The sequence below is a fragment of the Watersipora subatra genome, chromosome 2 (genome assembly GCF_963576615.1).
Source record: "Watersipora subatra chromosome 2, tzWatSuba1.1, whole genome shotgun sequence".
Classification (NCBI taxonomy): domain Eukaryota; kingdom Metazoa; phylum Bryozoa; class Gymnolaemata; order Cheilostomatida; family Watersiporidae; genus Watersipora; species Watersipora subatra.
The window spans coordinates 17,007,681-17,017,704 of NC_088709.1; positions in this window are offsets into that span (position 1 = coordinate 17,007,681).

Sequence of the window (10,024 nt, forward strand, 5' to 3'; positions counted from 1 at the left end):
TATTTCGGTCGCTCTATTGGTAATCATAACGGATTTAGCCCGAAATTTTATGTAGAAAAAAAAGATAAATACGTTTAACTAGAGACCAGTCTCTGCGGTAAACTTTAGTAGAACTTGAAAATAAAATAAATTTAAAATAAAATCAATAAAAACAAATAAAACTGAATGATACAAAAATATAAATTAAACTGACTAAGCGCAAAAATAACAACATGTTTAGTTGCTGTTGTTGCTTAAGTTCTAAAGTTCTACTAAAGTTTACTGCAGAGACTGGTCTGTGGTTAAATGTTGTTATCTTATTTCTTTCTACATAAATTTTTGGGCTAAATCCTTTGATTACCAATGGAGCGACAGACATAACATCGCAGCCAAACCGCATAGACGGAGGAGAACAACTCTCTTTCAGTGCTGCTCATGCATCAGGTGTAGTGCGTATTGTGACAAGCTGTTGTTATACTCGTTCCGCTCGCCGGGGGACAACTCCGCAAAAACAGCAGTTTGTCAAGACAGGCTATTTAGTACCACACACAAGTATTGTTATGTCATAAATTTCATTTAAATCCTATAAGTAATAAAAGAGGATTTTTTGATGTGACTATTTTATAAATGTCTAATTTGGGTAACAATTCAAGCCCATGGTTAAAGATCGGCGAAAAATACGAAACATACTAAAATTATCGAAACAAGCCATCATGTTTGGTCCATGATGTTAAACATTTCTTATGAAGGAATATTTTGGATGGCTATACTTAAATATGTCATTACTTTCGCACACATCTAACCTTATCCTACAACAGTCAGTCTTGATAAATTCAAGTAACGATAACAACCTCTACATATATTTTGGCGCGATGAATTTTTGTGTGATACTGAAGTCTATATATCCTTATTGAATAAGTTTATATAATCAGCACTGTTTTGTTAGAAATGTACTTGGAATCACCTGGTTTATATTATTTGTAAAGTAAACCAGGAAGGTTTATAGTATATACTCAGTAAAATTTAATCCCACGACCAAACACGAGCGGAGCGAATGTTTGAGAGTTTTATGATAAATGCATGTGCACACAACTCACGAAAATTATTCATCAACAACGTCGCAAACCCTTGTACCGAAATCTCATTAACAAATTTAACCATTTTTCAATGGAGTCGTTCATGTATAATAATGATACAAAAAACATAAAAACCTATTTAAGTATTTAAATATGTTACCAAGTCTTTGAAAACTGTTGAAATTATCTTAGAACTTACCCATCTGATCGGATTATACACAAATAAACAGATTTATTTGACCGAAAATCGTTAAAACTTGGCAAACCTTATTTTTATCAAAATTGAGACCGGCGCACGGAAGGCCGAGCAACAGAGAATAGAACCATTAAGTCGTGCGCATTTTACGAAAAAATAATGTGCACATTTCACCAGTCTATAGCATTGTCGAATTGCCGAAGGTTTCTGTAATTAACGTAGAAGTACTGAAATATAATCGTTTCTTTTTTGCCGATTTCAAAGTAACTGACATTTTGGACACTTTTGAGTACTTTGGTATTCTAACTGATGTCTAAAGCAGTAAAATTAAAGGAAATGACGATGATATTTTTTTCTAACGATTCTTATGAGATTATTACAATATTTAATTACAAGTTTAGATGACTATTGAAGTGTTGTAGTCACACTAACGACATCGATGATGGGCAATATGTTACTGCTATTATTTTTTCTAAATAGTTTTGTTAAATAGATTTTCTAAAAATCTATATAAATATCACAACTTCTTGATATTGTTAGCTATGACGTTTTGAAATGTAAACAAAATTTTGCATTGGTTTTTTATTATTACTGTATTACTACATTAATAATATTGGTTATTCTAATAATATCAGTGCATTTTACTTCTAATATTGCATTTCTCCTATTGCAGGGGGAGAGATATAAACATATAATCTTTTCCTTTCATTATTGCTATTTGTTGTATATAATAACACCTACACCCAGTACATTACAGCTACTATTGCAGTTATCCTATTGCACTGCAGTGCCATTTGACTGCTAATATTGCATTTCTCAACCATCAGTACCCTTTCTTTTTTTCCAATATCACTTTGGTCGTGGGCTGTATGACAGGGGAATTTCTAGTATAAAAACTGCAAAGAATTTCAATAAAGGGAGTTTAAGCAGACATAAAAATGAAGTTTAAAAAGTTTTCGAATAAAACTTAATCTGAATACAGTCTAAAATTAATCAATTTGAATCAGTAAGGCGATTTTTATCATGCGACAAACTGGCAGAGATACAATTTTATTGTCTGAAGCAAACAGTTAACTTTCAAAATGAGCACAGAGCTTAGAGTCAAGAAACCAAAGCAAATAATGAATACTTTATAATTTTTGTAACTTGGAAAAATTTGTAAAATGCAACACCATCTCGGGACCAACCTAGGAAAAATGTCATGATAAAAAGAGAAAAATGGATTAATATTAGTACAGAAATGTTTACCATCGCGTTAAACATTACCATATTTACCTTCATCACTAGGTGTGTCAACTGTAGGGCTTTCTGGTTCTGTTTCAAGTTCAATATCTACAATATAAAAAAAATGCATTTATTGAATAATCTTATTTATACCAACAGTCCTAAACACCCTTGCGATAGAAATTATACTGAAAACTTAAAAAAAGTGTACTTCCTGCAGTCAAAATCCACAATGTTCTAAAATTAGCTAGCACTTTCTTAGCTCTAATGAATCTGTTTTAGCCAATGAAATGCTCACACTCGTTGACTTTAGAATATTTTAATTGTGCTCATGCTTAACTTTGTAACTTAATACAGTCGGCCCCTTTTCTTCGGACTTCACGTCCCAAAACATTCAATCATCCAGATATCAGTAATTAACTTATTCGTTTAACTTCGAAACTCGGGGGAGAGAGAAGGGGCGAGAGAAAGGAAATGAGAGGGGAAAAAAGAGAAAGAAGAGAAAAGAGAGAAAGGAAAAAGGAGAGAGGGGAAAAGAAGAGAGAGGGCAAAAAAGAGAGAGGGCAAAAAAGAGAGAGGGCAAAAGATGCAGACAGGGAGAGAGAAAGAGAGAGAGAGGACAGAAAGGGAGAGGGAACAGGAAAGATGTTTTTGAAAAAGGCTGCGAATTGAGAGAAAATGTAGAGGCTATTCCTAAATCCTACTAGAGAAAATACAATTATCCGCGTGGACAGTATTAACCTTTACCGATTTAGCAATCGAACCTTAAATAAAAGTACCAGAAATAAAAGTGTAATGGCACATTTGAAATTAAAACGGCACATTAAAAAATTACAAATTGAAAAAGTAGGTAATGGTAGCAAAAAATTAGTTTTCAAACAATTTCAAAAATAAAAAATGCAAAAAGTAACTCTAGTTAATAATCAAAAGTGTACATTTAGCGTGTGCATGCGGTATACGGTATATGATGAGAGCGATAGAATGCTAAGGGCTATATAGTTTAGTGGTTAAATGCTTGGTTTAAAACTTATGGTCGCAATCTCCGTGAGTTCAAATCCAGCAAGCAGTGAGCTTTTCATTCCAAGATTTTAATAGCTATAACTGGACAAACCAAAGTATAAATGCACATACACACTTTGAGATTTATGTGTATAGATTCAGTAAAACCTAATAGTTGACAAAAGTGGTATAAATCATCATAACTTCTGAGCTAGTCTATAAAAAGTCTTGAACCACAGTCTACAAAAAGTATTTTGATACCAAATTATTCATCATAAATTTTTACATTAGCTGATGCCATGAAAAATACCACAAATGTGTTGCAGAATGAGAATGAATGCTTCTTTAGCTCTTTTCGAAAAGACTGTGAGCATGTCCGAGTCAGACGATTTATCAATATATTACAATTGACTTCATCATTATTATTGATAAAATATGAATAATCACTCTCAGTAGTACTACTGCTCAAGAAAAGTCGCTCAGTGTCCATAGATCTAAAATTACCAACAATTCATAGCTGTAATGTTTCTAGCACAACTGGTCATCGCTAATAATAAAAAAAGATTTGGCAAAGCAAGATGGGATGCTCAGGATGGGTTGCTAACATATTTTTTATTGGCTCAACACATGCAGATAATTGTTTCATGTCGTATAAATATAGATACAATAGAGTAATTTATTAACTACAGTATAAATATAGATACGATAGGTTGATTTAGTGGTGAAGTGGTTACAATGCCAGACTGTAAATCGGAGGCCCGAGCTCAATTCCTGCATGAGACAAGTTCATTCCTAACATTCTTGGACAGACGGATTCTTAGTATAGATTAACTGAATTGCTGGCGCTGCCGGGGTAATGAAAAAGTCTTTGGACAAAAAATTTATTTTTATTCAACATAATATGTTAAATAAAAATAAATTGTTAGATTGTTAGAAATGTTGTTATATTATAACAACATTTACCATTTTAACTTTTAAACTTCATATCATGGGAAAATATTTTTAAACTTTATATCATGGGAAAAGTGTTTTTTTGTGCAGTTCAAATGAATTAAGAATTAAGAAAAAAAAAGAAAACAACTGTAAAGGTTTTCAAACTTTTTCAAATGATTGTAAATTTTAAATTTCATATCATGAAAGAAGTATTTTGTTGAAATAAATTAGGAAGAATAATAAAACTGTGAAGGTGTTTAACTGTAAAATCATTAGCAAGTAATGGCTAAATATCGTCTGTTTTGCTACGTTTACAATGCAAAATTATTTGGTATACGATTATATGATTTTAGATTTCTGTGTTGGTATCATAAGGCGAAAATTTCGTATAGACGTATATACTGCTATAGAAAGCCATATTAATTATCTAATACAATCACTGCCTTTTAAAAATCATCATTAAAAGTAGTAACCAAACAAAATGTTAACCTTAGTAACTATAGTTACCTACAATAACTTTAGTGCATTTTGTAGGTATGATCTGCAAAAAATGTAACATTACAATGTTATACGTGCAGAGTTCTTACCTTCAAGACAGACGTGTAACATAAACACTGAATCTAACTTAAAGGAATTTAGCTTACTAAAAACATGGCCTACTTGAAGGAAGTTTTAGTATGCATTTTAGTAAACTAAAACTTAATCTGTTTGTGAACCAGTTTTTACCATAAAGGATGACGCTGAACTGAAATATAATCGCCAAATTTCAATTTTGAGATAAATTATTGTCGATATCGCTTAGCGGAAAACAAATTAGCCCTAGTACGGCGAGGACAGAAAAGCATCGTGTTTCATAGAGTTAATAGAGTTTCAATTATTACATCGTTTACGGTGTAAAATCGGGAAAAGGATGTATAAAGTACATAGTAAGAGCAATGAATCGTAAGATCCTTCGTGGACTCATGGATAGACAACTGGATTACAAATTCGCGGACAATGGATTACAATGGCTGTGAGTCAAACCAGCAGGCTGCGAGATTTTAATAGCTATAGCTAGAAAGGCAGACGACAAGCTGTGAGAAATATTAGTGCTGCATGATATCTTTGCATGTACATTCGATTATTTGGTCTCAAAATATATCGAATATCAAAACATATCGAACATTGGAGTTGTCTTCTTTCGATATATAGTGTTAGGCTTTAACTGTTTAAAGATGTAGTTGCGTCAAAAATGAAATTAGGACCCATAAAAGGCTAAAACATCAGCTACAATTTGATGCCATTTTTGTCTTTGTAGACCAACCCTGTCCAGAGATATATGCGTTTGAATGAGGCCCTCTTTTAAAAAGCTCACGTTCCAGCGGGTGCCAATTTCGTGACGTCACTAGCTTGTTTTCTGAAACGAAACCACGAGCGATAAATATGAGGTCGCTTCGTTAGCCAATCACGATCGCGAAATTTTTATATAGACCGTAATAAATGTTATCACTCGTAAAACGCGTTGTCTGTGATCTCGAAGATTCTCATCGCTAGAGAATTCATGCTCATCGTTACTGATTCAACGCGTTTCAACAATTACTAAGTTATACATAGTTTTAAAATGGCTTCAAGTTCGAGCGACCGCTACTCAGAGTTATCTGAGCAACGTTTAGTAAAAGATTAGAGTAGACAGCCTATGGCCAAAGCTGACAGGCGTCAGCAGCGTTTTGCTGCAGAAGAAGACAGAATGGAGGTAAATTAACTTAGAGTCTTCTATACTTTAGTAAATGTAATATTTTTTATAGTCATAAATACATATACTAATTAATAAAATGATAATTCTTTGCTATCTCCAATCATCGTTTCATAGCTTATCTGCCGTTTTAGCTAGCTATAATATTTTTTTCGAATTTTCTTTGGTAAATTAGAGTCATGATTACAAATTATTTTCACACGTAGGAAGTGGGTAAAATCGATTGATCATTGCAAATCTTCAATTTCCAGAACCAAAGCTTCGAATCGTTGGCTTGGCGTACTTGTGCCTTTATTAAATGTTTATTCGTTTTTAAAATTACACTCGCAATCTATTTAACTCCCAATTTGGAAGCTGTCAATAGATACGCTTTAGAATGACATATCTATGAATGACATATTTATCACATCTACTTTGTTTACATTTACTTGTTTTACTGATTACAGAATGTTTATGTCGTCCCACCAGCCGAAGAAGCTTTGTCAGTGTGGAAACTGCTATAAAGGAGAAAGCAAGACTTGAATGCGTGCTGGATGATGTTTTGTTTGAGTTTGTTGCAGTAGATGAATTTGTCTTATTGTATCAGCTAATACTATGTGAGTGGCCACGACTTGATGAATATTTTTAATAAAAGCTTTATGCCGAGATGAAAATATTTTTGCTTGTAAAAATTATATAATAAAATAATATTGTTGAAGATAATGCAAAACATGATTTGCAGAATATTGTAGTGAATCGGATATGGTATATGGGTGTCCGCAGAACTGGAGAATGTGAGTTCAAATCCAGTTTGCAGCAGACATCTCATCCTTAAAACTCTATCCCTGTCTATATTCTTTTCAAAGAGGTGGCTTGCTAGTAGTAAGAAACTAGCAAGAAACTAGTACGTAGGCAATAGGTAATAGGCGACATAATGTGGGCGGGGCTTATGGGAGGCTGTATATCGTTTATATGGGTAGCTGCAGAACTGTGCTGATACAAAGACCGCGTTCTACATAAAGTGACTAGACAGAATTACCGTAGACCGGTAGAATTGGTAGTCGGTACCCAAATGTTTACACAACATTTGGAGAAAGTGAGTAGAACAAACTTTCAATTTTCGTTATTTGAGGCCTTTTAAACATTCATAATAATGCATCTGTAGCAGGATTTAAAATTTTATTCTAGCCAACACGAGCAAATACAAAATAAGATATATGCCAATAGAGCCGCGTAAGACTAGACTTTTATCGCAAATAGCCGATGTGAATACGAGAGATAGAGAGAGGTTGCCAAACGCGTGACATCATTTTTGGCGAGGCTGGGCACGTTTTTGTGGCCTGAGCGTTTTTACGGTGATCAGATTTTTTCGGTTTTAATCTTCAAATATCTTGGCAATGCGATCGCGTAACACAACAAACAACATATCAACTGATAGAGAAAAAAAATGCTTTTTTTTAAGATCAACTTAAATTTTGACGCAACTACATCTTTAACATGAACGATATGAGAGGATATTGGTTAATATAGGTTGAAAAACAGGAGTTGTCACCTCGTTACAATAAAGAGAATAGACAACTCCATTTTTGCAAAATGAAATAAGCCGATACAATGCACCCTCGAGATACGATTACCCTGATATACGATTTTTTCACCTTACGAAGTCAAACATTGTGATATCTTTACCTCGCTATACGAATTTTATTTCACCATACGATTTTGAGAAAAGTTTCGCCTGAGTTAAAATTTGGCGGTCGGTGTGCTCATAACACACGTCGAAATAAAAAAGACAGTGAAATATAGTTTGCCAAAAACATTTTCAGAACGTTGAGAAGAGGCACGATGATCGACTTCTCTCATGTCAGCATTCCGCGTGGAAAATTTCGTGTAAAATACACAAGCGAGAGCAAATATTCATTTGTAGCATTATTATATCTTTTACTATAAACTTTTAAATCAGCATACGTATATAACTACAAGTATCTACATTTAATTCGTTAGCTATGGAATCTGAGACCGATACAACCATTACAAAATGAAGGAAAAATGATTTCCATGTCAACAAAGTTGGATGTCGTAAATAAGAAGGCACCTGTATTATTAACATTGTCAAGGAATATGATCGCAACCGATCAGCATTTGCAATTATTATTAAAACAAGAACTCCATTAAATCAAGCACAAGAAAGAGCTTCCGATTGAAGATTTGAAAGAGCTAGGTCATGCACGCAATCAGCATTCAAAAGGAGCAACCATTTAGTAAAGGCGAGGATGTAGAAGATACAGAAAACCCCACATTGGCAGAAATATTTTAAGTGTTTAATTTACTGATGTGGACTGGTACATTAAAACAATGCATGTATAATATATATTATTTATTTCTTGTGTGGCATGTTTTTTATATTTCATTCATTATATTTGTTTCCTTTTGATTTTACGTTTTATTTTCTTGTTTAACCATGTCTTTGCAGGTGGGCTTGTTATCTCCTACGTGAATACAATTCATCGTATGTACCCTAGGACAGTTATGTATTCGCGGCATCTAACTTTCGCGTTTTCGCGGTGTAATCCTTTCGCGAAAATTTAATGAGCGAAACTAAACTATGATAACGAACGAGCGAAAACGCGAAGTTAAATAGCTTTGTTCATTGATATCCACAAGAAAATCGTAATATTAGAAATGCAGGCAACTTTCGTCTGTGGTTAGGATAAATGGAAAATTTCTGGTAAACTCATTATAGCTAATACACCAACTGAGCAGCATGGCAAAACAATATCCGTTTAGTCACTGAATTTGTAACTGGTGAGAATGAAAGTCTGGTAGGTGAAGTCGTAAAATTGAAGAATAATTATTGAATTGATGAATTTTATTACCATCCAAAAACAATATCAACCCTCATCAGGTCCAACCACATTATCTCTTTCACTGCCAATCATGTACAAATTCGTTACCAGCCTAGTGCCAGCCATTTTACCGAAATTGCCGATATTGCTTCATGATATGTATACAGTATTTTTTAAGTTCTACTTTAATTATCTGTATAATTACGAAAATCTAAACTGGCTATTATGTCATCAACAACTAATTACCTGTTTTATGACTCGCGCGGGGTAGTTAATGAACTCACAGAAAAATGTTCGTTTTTAGATTAGAAATTCTCAAACAAAAGTTTAAAATTGCTTCATTGTTTTAGGCTGATTTTATAGAGAAATCTTCGGACAACACAGTCAATTTCATAAAACACTTAAAGACCGTGGGTTATGTGGTCAACAAATAATAAAATCAGGTTACCAGACAATTGCTGAGAAAGTCAGAAAATGCGTTTATGTCAGTGACCCCTAGAAAACGCATAAATGCGTTTATGGCAACGTAAGGGTTATACAGTTTTGGTTGTGAAGTTGGTTGTTACCTATCTATTTTCTTCTTCTTGGGATTAGAGTGTGAAAGTCACGGCAGGAGGGACCTAGACGTCATTGATAGTCTAAGAAACAATTGGCAGCAAGTGATCAAATTGAATTGTCGATCTCACCCACACATTTCAACCTGTGGTTTACAAATACGAACTATTCCCAAATTGAATTTTTTTCTTATTAGTTAACTGGACCTGAGGAATGTAATGTTTTTTCCACTGCATTTATTTTCACACCACTATATTTTCGCACTCATCAGAGCCACGAAATTAAGTTGCAGCGAAATTTTACTCTGTGTGCTACTCACGAAACTAAATACTAGCGAAATATAAGTGTCCTAGGGTATGTAACTCATATAACTAGCTACTCAAGATAGTTGACGCATTTACATTACTTTCTGAAACTTGTTAAAGCCCTTTCCTCTAGGGTATAAATACGTATAAACTTTGTACATATGGTTACATTGATTCTTGTGCACATTTCATACAAGAAAAAC